The sequence below is a fragment of the Coturnix japonica genome, chromosome 1 (genome assembly GCF_001577835.2).
Source record: "Coturnix japonica isolate 7356 chromosome 1, Coturnix japonica 2.1, whole genome shotgun sequence".
In the NCBI taxonomy this organism is placed as follows: domain Eukaryota; kingdom Metazoa; phylum Chordata; class Aves; order Galliformes; family Phasianidae; genus Coturnix; species Coturnix japonica.
In genome coordinates, this window is record NC_029516.1 from 22,473,141 (window position 1) to 22,485,986 (window position 12,846).

The following is a 12,846-nucleotide window of genomic DNA, read 5'->3' on the forward strand; positions in this document are numbered from 1 at the left end:
AAACACCCATCACCACCACATGACTTGAATGGGGAGCTTTATGTGGGGCAGTAAGGAAAAGCCTTACAAACCTTGAGGTTGACAGCAATTTGCTTGACACAAAGATCCTTCATTGCAATCTCAGGACCCACATACTGCCAAAATAATCGGATCTGTAATGGAGATTGCTGCCTTTTTTATTTCTTTTTTCTTGACAGGTTTCACGTCTGATTCACTGGGGTGTTTATTGAGTTCAGGGGTGTTCAGCCAGTGTTCAGCTGGAGCAAAGCAGCCATGAATGATGCTCTCTGCACACGCAGTGCTGTAGCCACTAACACTTTATAATGTTGTCTGGAAATCTGGAAGAATGATTTAGTCAAACCGTGCTTCTATTTCATTTTTATTAAACCTGGCTCTCTGCCAGAGCTCCTGCCATTTTGAGCAGTGAACTTAGGCTGGAAGGTATTGCTTTCCTCTGAACATTTGTAACCTCTATTGATCTGCTCAGGTAAATGCAAAGCAAAAAGTCTTTCTTATTGATGGGGAAAATATTACTTCTTTGTTGTTTTTCAGTCCACAATCATCTGTCACATTCTGCTGGGTAAATCCCCTTAAGTACTATTCCTTGTTCTCGTTGGGTGGGATCCAGGTGCTTTTCCATACAGTGGAATTGAGACTCTGACTTATCAGCACTTTCTCCCTGTTTAACTTTTAAATACTCTCATTCTGCACAAATACAGCCTGCTGTATTGAAATGGGGGTATCTCTCTTTAGCTCAGGACCCCATGTCAACCCCTGGGCCCCTCATCCTCCTGCAGTGCCGAGGGGCTGAGCTGTGCCCTGGCAGCTGTGGGGTGCACATCATAGCTAACGACCTTTCAGTTCTGTTTTTCTGCCTAATGCTTGGCATCTCTAGTCCCTGTATCTGACAGTTCCAACAGAGTAAATAAATAATTGCCGTGCCTGTCACAAGCATCATGACCCAGTCGTGGCTCAGTGAAGTTCTCTCAGTGCCTCTGCCCCGCAAAAGCTGCGTTTTCAGTGCCCTTTTTGCTCCTGTGCCTTCTGAGGCAGAACAAGCTCCCAAGGTTTTCAGTCAGTGCGTGGCTGTCATGTTTCATTTTACCCGACACACATCAAGGTGATACCTTTGGCAAGTGCATTCTCCTATGCCATTTGTTGATTTCTACTTCCTAATTCCACCTACTGGGACCAAAACTGTGGCTATCTTGGCTATTCACTGTCCAGTTTCTGTGTCTAAACACAGTTTTTAAAGGTTATTAGCATTTATAGACCGGTATTTATCTATGTGTGTCCTGTGTGCATGAGTATGCATTTGCTTCTATTAATTGTTTATTCATCTCTGGGTGGAATGTCAGCTTGTTTGTGTGTATGTGTTTGCATACTGAGGGTAATATCATTTGTGCATCTGTATGCATGCAAGCAGGTTGTTATATTCATCTCTTTGTATATAAGCTGTGCGATCCTGTCCAGGTTACATGGAGATAAGCTGATGATTTTCTCCTCGGCATGCAGCATTTATCTGTTTGCATGTTAGCATTTCCCAGCAGCTGCCATGTGAATCATGCATTATGTAAGGAAGGCAGCACTGCTTCCCAGTGGAGAACATTTATTTTAGGTTTTCATTTTCTGAAATGAAATTGCAACAGTGTTCTGCTATTTCAAAAGGAAAAATATAATAGTATTGTTTTACCTAACTAAACTATTCACGTAGATTGGCAGCAACATCATGCTTAGCACTTAACATTTCTGCATTTGGTGGGTGGAATCCATCTCATCTGTTGTTGGCAGTTTTAATATCCAGTTATTTGGTCATCTTGGCTCTTTCTGTATGTGCTGAAACCTAATATAGGTCTAGAGATGCCCTCCAAAGGTGCTCTATCCTATGGCAGATGCCTAAAGAAGTTGGCAAGACAGCTGTCTATGGACAGGTATTTGTTGTAGGTGCTGAATCTTGCTGGCCTTTGCTTTCCTGTTATACGGGGAGGGCTTACTCACCTCTTTATCTGATGAAGTGAGTCCTGGGACTCCAGGAAAGCAAAAATAGCTGAACTAAGCCTAGCAGTCTTTATGAGTTTCATGACCACAGTTTTCCTTGCAAGCAGGTTTTTCAAGCCTAGACACAGCTGGATGAAAAGCATTAAAGGGAGTGGACACAGTCATATATGAACTATAAATGGCACAGGCATTTAATGGCATAGATCTGGAGGGAAGCTTCAGAAGACCATGAACAAACCCCAAAGCCAATGAAATCCACTCCCTTCAAATTTGCAGGCTCACAGCCAATCCTACAGGTGAATGGCAATTATCTTGCAAATGATGAAGCTGTCTGATCTTTAGTACAGAGGGAAGGCTGGCAGCTCATGTGTGTGTTGTGCTAGAACTGTTGTGCATGTAAATAAGACTCCAGTGCTGTAATAACCTGATGTAGAATTTAAAGCAGCTGTCCCCCAAGGAGCATGAAGATGGCAAGAGAAAACAGCAGGTCCCAGGAGATAAATGATGCCCAAATTTGGATAATTTTTCCTATTTGTCTTCCGATCTTCTGCAGTATTTGTGTAAAGAAGGACAGCAGTCTGAAGCAAACTCTGGTCCATTTTGCCCATTTTGTAGGTATTAGGATATAAGCCAGACACAAATCTGCAATAAGCAAAACAATCAGATGATTGTCATCCAGTGGAAGTGAACCTCAGTGGCTTTACACTAACAAAGAGGGTTTAGAAAATCAAACAGGACACTCAAATTTGTAGAAAAGGTTAAAAGAAGAGCTTTGCTTTTTATGGCCTTGATACTCTCTAGACAGTCTGTAACTTTATTGATCTGGGGAAGCACATTCATTTGTTTATCGAGCAGGAAGTGTTTCTATGAGTTGCTACTATACATAAAACATTATAGAAGTGGACTCTTTCTGCCTTCTAAACCTGTGTGTTCTGTGTTTGTGATAAACGAGGAACTGACTGTTTATCCTCATGAAGGGCACCCCAGAACGACACAACTGGGGGAAATAACTGCCAATATTTATTTTTAAGAGCTGAGAACCTTTATTTTCTTGTGAGAATTCACTGGACTATGGGTGGAATTGAATAGCTCCATGTTTTAACAGGAATGTTTTGGATTTGGCTGATTTTAGTATTCTAAATATGGAAATGTTTCAGATAAATGCATTTATTTTTAGGGCAGTAATGCCCAATTTGTCTCAGGCATGCCTCTTAGCTGCAGCTTTTCTTTATCCTCTCTGCCCCTTCTCCTCCATCACTGCATGACCCATGACTCCTCAGAGCCCCTGCCTTTGGAAATCTATTGTGCTATATTTCCTTATCTCTGAGCAGCACATCTCTTTTTGTCTGGGGCAAACCTGGGAGTAAAAAAAGGGAATGAAGAAATCCAATAAACTTAGCAATTCTCTCTCTCCTGTTCTTCGGTCTCAGCAATGCTCCTGCTTTCACTTCTGTATCTTATCTCCCATGCTGTCATGCCTCGCTCAGATTTGACTCATGTGTTGGGAACTACTGCTTTTGGTGATGACTTGTTACTTTTTCTCTGCTGTTTATCATGTCTGAGCTAACTCGACAGCTTTCAGCTGCTGCCAGGTTGTCAACACTGGATCCAGCTGTTCCCATCGTACAGACCAAGTGTAGCAACAGCTTTCAGAGAGCAGCATCTGATAGCTTGTGTCTCCCTGCTCCTCTTCTGCACCAAACATGCCTCAGCCCTTTTCTCCAGGGATCTGGCTCCCTTTTTTCCCTTGCTCCTCAGTGACTGGGACTGCCAGCCTGGTAGTCTGTGGCGGTGCTGGTGTGGGGCCATGGCTTAGGGCAGAGCTGGAGTTCCTGCTTCCCATCTGGTTCCAAGCAGCTGGTGGGTGGTAACAAATGCCAGTGTACAATGGCAAGAGCCCGCTCCTGTTGTGTGTATGTGTTTGTGTCCTGTGCACCTCTGTGCTGGGCAGCTGCTTTCTTCTTCCTCCTAATGAGCGTCTCCAGTGGCTCCCATAAAAATGCATTTTAGTGAGCATAGTAGCCTCCAAACAATGTTTTGCATTGCTGTGGCTTACATACCAGTGTTGAAGTATCCAAATGAACAAAGCAGTTTAGCTAGAAATACATCCTATCTGCATTTTGCAGAGTGGTTGGAGTGAGATGCCAGCTGGATATCTTGATTACGAATCAGAAATGACCATAATAATGTATAGCACAATTCAGTGCCTAAAACACAGCTGTGATATTTACCTCTGGTGTTTAATTATGAAGCGCAAGTACCTGAGAATGAAGCAGGCTATCTGCAGGGTGGTCTTTCTGCAAGGCTGTCGTGTTCTCAAGCACTGGAAAAGTATCGTAAAATCAGTATGGTTGGAAAAGACCACTAAGATCACCTAGTCCAACCATCAACCCTTCCCCACAGCGCGCATTAAACCACGTCCCTCTGTGCTACATCTACTCATTTCTTGAGCATCCCCAGGGGCAGTGACTCCACCACCCCACTGGGCAGCCTGATCCAATACCTTACCACTCTTTCTGAGAAGAAACCTTTCCTAATATCCAGTCTTTCCTAGTATCTAGTGTCTGGAATTGTACAGCAAACCTACACAATGCAAACACATTCAAAACTTTCCTGATGGGATGTTTTCAAATAAAATGGAATATTTCATTCTAGGAACATGTTTGTTTGGATCCTTACCTAAGTAAAAGTGAGGATTCTGAAAACTTGGTATAAGGAGGAAACAGCAACTATATCAAAGGCAGGGCATGTCTTTGATATCCCTGCCTGCTTGTGATTCTGAACAAGGCCTCTGTGACGTCTGACTTACCTCAAGGAAATGGAAGCAGCTTTCCTGCGCTTGCTCCTGCCCATCTGGCTGAGGGGCCTTGTGCTCCTGGCCAGGACCTCACATCCTGAGGGCTGCTGGCGTGTGGCATTTAACCAAGGAGAGCAGCTGCTGCTGGCTGCAGAGCCAATGCTTGCCCAGTCCCTGACTGCGAGCTTGTCATATAACCTAGCACCATAACAGAGATAATAACATTTGCCCTTCTTTAGAAATTACTTTGAGATCTGCCAAAGAAAAGAGCCTATTCAAATGCAAAGCCTGATCTTCTATTATTAATGGATGTTGTGCCAGAGTCGCCAATCTGCTCCTGATGCCCAAGTGCTGTGCTGAAAGCAGAATCTGCCTGCTTGATTTAGCCCAGCTGCCAAGCTGGGGCCTAGGGCTGTTTCACGATATTGGGAACAACACGAAGCAACCAGATGTCAACCAGCAACAACTCAAGCTTGCAGTCCCTGCCTGTAGCCCTCTAAAACACAAGCAAATGTGCAACTGCCTACAGCTGGCTGCCAGCAGCATTACTTTTGCACCTCCTGGCACTGGGCTCCTCAGAGAATCAGTTGTTCATGTAAAAAATGGCGATTACCAGGAAAAATACCACCCCCTGTGGGGATAATTTTTTACCATGCCACAGGACTTCTAGGGGTGGCAGCTCTGCGCTGGGACAGGGAATACAACACAGGGCTAGGCCAGCTCCACTTGGTACATTGCCATCACTCCAGCACTGCCTGGCAAAACCCCAGGCAAAATTCCAGGGAAGATAGGGAGAAAAAACCAAGTAACCCTTCAAACAGAGAGTCTTTCTCTGGCTTGGTTTCTATACTAGTGCCGGGTGGGAGATGGGTCTGTCTAGTGTGTGCTGTGCCTTCTTCTGCCTGCACTCTGCTGGTGCAAAGAGCCCTGTGGTTTCAGTCATTGCTGGATCCATACTCGCTGTCCCTAGAGGGGAGCGTTATGAGATTACTTCCCCCTCCTTACAGTAACAGATGGCTCTCAGAAATGCTTCGATTAGGGTAAAAGCAGAGAGCACATTTCCACTGATCGAGTACTCAACAAACATTTGTTCTGCAGATGAAATGGACGCTCAAGGAGCTTTGCTTCCCACTATGTTACAGCCTGTTTATTCTGATTTCTTGCCTTCAGCACGTATGGAAATACTTCTTTATTCCAAGCAACGTGCAAGCAGGTGTGTCACAGCAGGCGCATAACTGACCCCCTTTAATCTACTGGGAGCCGTGTGTGGAGGTGCTCTGGTGCAATGAGAACAGCGCGGTAAGGGATGAAGCGGGACCCGCGGCGCCCCGTTCCTGCTGCTGCCCGCTCTGACCAGCAGGTGGCGGCCGCGCCGCGCCCTCAAGGCCGCTCCCTCAGTGCCGAGCTTCGGAAGCGCTTGTCGTCGTGTAGGACAGCAAATAAAATATACACAAAGCAGTCTTTTCGACTTCACCTCATCAGCACTCTGCGCTCAGCCTCCCCACATGGTGCTCTCTGTGCTGAACTGCCCCAAACTGCGCCCGCAGTGGCTGCGCTCTCACCCCCTGAATGATGTTCAGTGCCTCAGGGAAAGCGGGGTGGTAGCTCGTTCCTGTGGGCCTCATTGGAGAGCCTGATTTTCAGCTGGCTCAGATCTGTATCATTCACTACGTGTTAGAAGAGGACAGCCTTCCTCTGCCGGCTGACACCTTGTAGTGATGTTCTCCCCCACTTTGGGGTGGGATTTTCCTTGGCTTATTTCAGTTTCCATTGAAGTAACTTGGAAAATTCCAATGGTTTTGGTGGAAACGGGCTCAAATAATCTGGGATTCTCGGAAGTGCTCTTCCTTTCCAAGAAACATCTTTCTTTGGAGATCCAGAGGGCTCCGTCTTTCACAGAACTCTAATGCTTCTTTGATTTGGTGCTGAAAATACATGATATCAGAAGTAAAGCACAGCATCAGTGAGATTATACCCTGAGATCCCTACTCAAAGAGATTAAATTGCGCAGCATTTAAATATCTTGCATTAATATTTTTTGGTCCTTTGTTTCATTTCTTTGTCTAACATTTGGAATTTACTGAACAGCGCGAGCTACCCTTGTTTTAATTCCTTGTCTTCAAGGAGCTGGCATACACGATGAATTTGGCTTGCTATTTAAATACAGATTTCTACTACTTACTAGCAAATCCTGGAGCTGTAAACACTTCTTCGGTTTTTATATCTCTGCAGCATTGCCGTGACTTGACAGAACCACTCAGACAGCAAAGCTATTTTCGGGTGTCCCTCTGGTCAGTAGGGAAAAATGTTCCCCTTGCAGAAGAAAACTGTTTCTCTTCTGCATGAGTCACGATTCTGCTTGTATGCGCACAGCGAAAGATTTCCAGCTTCTCAGGCTTTGCTGGCATTCAGGGTAGCTTTCAGCCCGCCAAGATTCACATGTGGAAACTAAATATGGTCATAGGGTTACACTCCCATTTTTTGCCCATTACTCAGGCCCCTGCATGGTGTATTTTGGTGCCTACTCCCTTTCTGCCACTCTGCATCTCCCTCTGTGGTGTTAGTTAACTCTGTGGTTAAAGCTAGTGAGATCTTAGACAGCACCAGTTACAAACAAGCAGTGTGTTCCACGCTCTGCTGAGCAGTGCCATATAAACGAATGAGCCAGTGTTAATCCTGGGAGGGAAGCTGAAGCCTTGGTACCTTTATGAAGCTCCATGCTAGAGGAGGCCACTTGGAATCTGCTCCAGCTTGAGCTGCAGTCATTGCCACAGCTCCCATGGCAGAGCCTGCCAGAAATAGAAAAGCAAGAGGGAGGGAACACGTTGTGTTGTTTTTATGTTGTTTGGGTTTGTTTTTTTGTTTTTGTTTCCCTGAAACAAATCAGCTCGTATATTTTCAGCAACAAGAAGTCAGAGGGACATTTTTATAATTATATACAACACTCAGAATGATTCTGATGTCACGGGAACCAGAAAAACGCATCCTAAATTATACCACGTTTCACTAGGGAGGTTAATCAGTGAGCCAAGGCGAGTTTAGGTTCCTGTGAGTGTGTTTGACCCCTGCTTGGGACCAGTCTGCTTGGGTCCCTCAGCTACACAGTGACACAGTGACAGCTCCCAGATGCTGGCTCCATCCCATTGGCCTTCCTGGGGAGATCTTGTCCGCACCTCATGGGCTTTGTGGACCTGCTGGAAGCATCAAGGATCCTGATTGTGTGCTTTGGGCCAGGCTTTGACTTCCTCAACCGCTTTCTCTATTCTTCCCATAGAATCATAGAATGGCTTAGGTTGGAAGGAACTTTAAAGACCACTCTATTCCAACACTGTGCTATGGTCAGGGCTGCCACCCATCACCTCAGGCTGCCTGGGGCCCCATCCAGCCTGGCCTTGAGTGCCTCCACGGATGGGGTACTCACAGCTTCTCTGGGCAGCTGTGCCACTGCCTCACCACACTCTGAGTAAAGAATTTTCTGCTTGACATCCAACCTGAATTTCCTTTCTTTTAAGTTTAAAGCTATTCACCCTTCTCCCATCACTATCTGACCATGTAAAATTTGGTCCCTCTTGCTTGTAAGTTCCCTTCAACTACTGTAAGGTAATGAGATCTCACCAGAGCCTTCTCTTCTTCAAGCTGAACAAGCCCAGAAGTCTTAGTGCTATGAAGTCTTAGTACTTAGAAGTTGGAGCCTTTGCCATCACAGAGGTAACATTTGCTTTATTTCCAGTTTCCACCTTCAGCCTCCATCGTGAGTTCATTACATGGATGATGAAAGCACTGCGAACAAAAGTATCTACAAATGAGGCCCATTTTCAGCAAGGCCTTTACATAGTGACACGTGCATAAATTCTCCCAGCAAATTAAATGAGCCCACATACATGCTTGGTTAAGTCGGACTTATGTTCTGGCTGGATTACAGTTGTGCTTGGGAGATACTTCATTAGCTGATGATTTAATGCTACACTGCACAACCTCCATATGACTTTGTGGCTTGCTGCAGTATTTCTTTTGGAAACCAAACCCATGGTTGCTAAACAATAGCTGTGGCAATGACATGAATTAGTGGGCTTGAACTAGAAGCATTTGACAAAAAATATTGCAAACTTTTTTAGATTGTGATTAATCTTTTGTGCAATTTTTGTGTTTAAATGTGAATAAGTTTCTTGTAACTGAAACACACACAAAATGATTATAACTTTAATTGAGTAAATAGAGATTATTTCCTGGAGAGATTCCACGTGCTGGAAAGCCACAGTGTTTTGAGTTTAAATTTACATCAGATTCACCATGATCACATCACTGCTCTGTGGCTTCCAAGGGGTTTCTGTGGCAGAACTGGCTTCAGCTTCACTCCTAGGTTTGTGTAACACAGACTTTAGAGGGATGATGGTCTCAGTGTTGGAAGAGGTTTGAACTAAAAAACCTTTATTTCTGCCAGACATTATGAAGTGTTTTTATTTCTGTGAAGTGCATAAATATTTATTCTGGAAACAGAATTGTTCTGTGAGAACTATCCCACTTCATGCCCTTTTTCAAGATTATTGAGCTGTCTTTAGAAATATTCAGATATGCCTTATACCAATTATTTGCACCTGTTACATTTCTTATGCAGAATTAAGTCACTGCTTCTTTCACAAAGCTCCTAAGGGGCTGACATTCTACCTTAGAATATCATCTGGTTGTATATATGTAGCGGAACATGGTATTGCGTGCCATCAAAAGGGATCAACACAGCCACTCATATAGACTGCAGCCATCCACATAGCCTTGATTGATAGGAGAATGATTATTTCTTTAGATAAAAGTGTTATTTCTCGACTTGCTTTCAGCAATATTTGTGCCTGGTAACCCAGCAGGACAGCTGAGCTGTTGGGAACAATTCAAAATCTGCATTTGACACACTGCTCATTGGGCCCCTGCAAGTAATATCATACACTGAAAGTGTTGGGTCTTGTACTGATGTCATTGTCTGATGGACGTTTGGAAAGATAGTATGACAGAGCAATACAATGTCTCTCTAGTAACTGGGAGATTATTTTGTTGAGGCTTCCTGCATATGGAATAAAGGCCTTTTGCTTCTAGATGGTGTTTGTAAACAGAGACAAAAATGAATGTAAGCTCCATCTGAGAGGAGGTTCTGAAATAGTGTTAAACAGGGAGGAAGGTAAGTAGAGCCATAATATAATAACATTATTAAATAGTTTGAGTTGGGAGGGACCCTTAAAGGTCATCTAATCCAACTTCTCAACGAACAGGGACATCTACAATAAGTACAGATTACATCAGTAGGTCCAGCCTAACCTTGAATGTCTCCAAGGAGGAGAAAATCCACCATCTCTCTGGGCAAGTATGAGTGATATTTTTGGGTAGTATTTCTATCATATTTGTCTACATGGCTTTTTGGAAGCACACTGTGGATATAGGGAGAGAAGATCAGAGATCAGAAGGGATCAGGACAAGGACTTTAAGCCTTCTGCAGAATTGTAGACCTCGTTCTGCAGACTTTGTGATGAGCTAACATGGAGGTAGTTTCAGAGGGAGAAAAATACCTTGAGATAAAGCTTCTGAGGAGAGAAGCAGGGCTCTGTAAACTCATATGTCTACTGAAACAAGTATGGTAAAGCCAAACCTATGCAAGCCCAATCTTCTAAGTAACAAATGCTACTTATCAACAGAGTCAGTGTTCAGCTTCCCTGGGTCTCAGGGTGGGGCTTCAACCCAGAGGCTTTTGCTAATACGGAGAAGAATCCCTGTGTGCATGAGCCCTGTTTTCATTGCTGTCAACAACATGGCTGCTTTGAGTTTCAGACCTCGTTAATCCATGAATCAACAGGATATAGACAACTAAGAATTTTTTTTTTTTCTTATGTTGGATGACTACCCACCAGCAGTTGACCATAGTATTGTTTCAAACTAAAAGCGTTAGTCCCTCAGCCAGGAAGGAATAAATTGATGAACTGAGAAACCCAACTGTTTTGAAGAGCTCTGTGGCAGAAAGTCTCTCACTGAAAAGCTGGGCAGTGCTGTCTGTAACCTATTAGTGCTGGATGTGGCATCTGGTTGGGCTGTGCTGCATGGCTTTCCCCAAAGGGTACTTAGGGATTCACATAGAAATTCTACCATGACTACAGAAAAGATGCTTCAAAGACACTCAAATGCAGAACAGAAGAAGTAAACCTGCTACAGTCTGACAGAAACAGCTCCAGCTTTTTGTTCCTAGACATATGTGTTTCATGGAATTCCTTGGACAATTTCAGAAAATCAGCACTGATGAAATAGGCCGAATTGTAGCTGTTTCCAAATATAGTTGGATCATTGTCTAATAGGGGAGTAACAACAACTACTCTTGTTGAAAGAAGACAGCTGAATTGACAGAAGCCCATAACAGCTGAATCAGAGTCTACACATAATGAAATAAAGAGATAAAACGCTGCACAAGCCAGAAGATGAAAAGTCGGGACCTGACAAAATGTGAATAAACCTTGAGGGTGCTTGTCTAAACATACAGGAGTTAACACACTTTTTTTTTTTTTCAGTTGTCATTTGCAATTATGGAGCTATTTGTAGTCCTACAACAAACCTTGCCTACACTGGAGGATTTCTGTCAGTGAGATAAAACTGATCTATAAAATAAGTAGTCTGCAAAGGCAGTGCATGCTGACTGCAGGGAATACACACACTGTGTTGCCCACCAGCATATTCAAGTTCAGTGCTGGGACTGCATGTAGCCTTTCTTGTGTCCTGATGGCTGCCAGCAGCTTGAGGTGGTGCTCCAGCCTCAGGGATGGGAAGCAGTTTGCAGGCTCAGTTGTCCACCCAGCTGGGCTCATGTTGTGAGAGTCCAGTAGTACATAACAGGTGCAAGGTAAGTCTTCAGCTGATTTATCAGTACATGTAAACCTAGCTCTGTGTGACTGTATCCAGGGTCATTTTCCTACAAGGTGAGTAACACTTAAGAAATCCGCACATCCTAATGACACCTTAGTGCCCTGATTACTCCTGTATCTACTAGTACTTAACTCTGCACAGCTCATATTTGCTCTCCTGCGTGATTCACTTCTAGATCAGAATGTACTTACAAAATATAACAGGTAGAAACTGGAGGAAGGCACAGAGAGTCATTCCCTTCCTTTAAACCTCCCTACAGTCTCCATCTGTCACTGCCAAAAGGAGCTGTGCCTGATGTTTATGGCTCCTCCTTTTTCCCTGATTATAAAAGACTCTGCGAGTCTCATCCAACTCACCATTCTCTCTTTGGGCTATGTCTGTTCCTTTTGATTATTATAATTTATTTTTTAAAAATTATTATTATTATTATTATTATTATTATTATTATTATTATTATTATTATTATTATTATTATCATCATCATCATCATCATCATTTTATTTAATAGCTCTTAGCACCAGCTATTTAGTTTCTGCATCTCTTTTTTTACTTCAGGTTTTCTGCAAGTAGGACTTCTGGCAGTGTCTGCATCTGGCAAGCTACATCTGTTGCCCTGTTTGCTGGAGATGGGCAGGCTGCATGTTTTGATGAGTAATAGCCACAGATGAACGCCTGCATTCTGGTAGTTGCCAAAAAGTTATACAACTACAGATCCTGTGGTCTCTTAGGTTTTCTCTGAGCTGATCCTCTGGTGTAAAGAATGTTGTAGAGTTTTAAGCTTTTAAAATCTTTTACTTTTTCTCCCAGTTCACAGCCCACTCCAGTGCACCAGTTGCTACCATCAGGCTATTAACTACCATTAACTACACCATCCTGCTACTGAAAAAACACATGGCACGTACCTTAGGTTGGTATCTCTTGTTTGAACATTAAAATCTGGTTATTTGATTTTTAGGCTAAAATGGGATAGTCTGTTTTATTGAACTTCTGTTTATGAGGCAATGATGTGACTGGTATCATGCAGTAACCCAACAGAAAAGAACCGTCATGATACAAATGAGGTCTATGTACAGCTCACAAAAAGCTATAATTCCCCCATTTCCACACATTTAATGCTTATGCTAAGCAACTTTTATTAAGAAATATCGTGTTTCCACTGG

General features: G+C 43.5%; 1 long non-coding RNA gene across 2 annotated transcripts; it reads right to left on the bottom strand.

The window, feature by feature from the left end:
• Window positions 1-1,688: 1,688 nt before the first annotated feature.
• On the bottom strand, window positions 1,689-8,093 carry LOC107309144. 2 transcript variants are annotated; one of them, XR_004306313.1, is made up of 3 exons: window positions 4,678-4,792; window positions 4,260-4,321; window positions 1,689-2,640 (listed from the first exon to the last, which is right to left on the bottom strand). It is a non-coding gene; the product is annotated as an uncharacterized LOC107309144 (long non-coding RNA). The 2 variants fall into 2 exon arrangements; XR_004306314.1 differs by lacking the exons at window positions 1,689-2,640; window positions 4,678-4,792 and adding exons at window positions 4,808-6,720; window positions 6,978-8,093 and having other exon boundaries at window positions 2,647-4,321.
• Window positions 8,094-12,846: the final 4,753 nt, after the last annotated feature.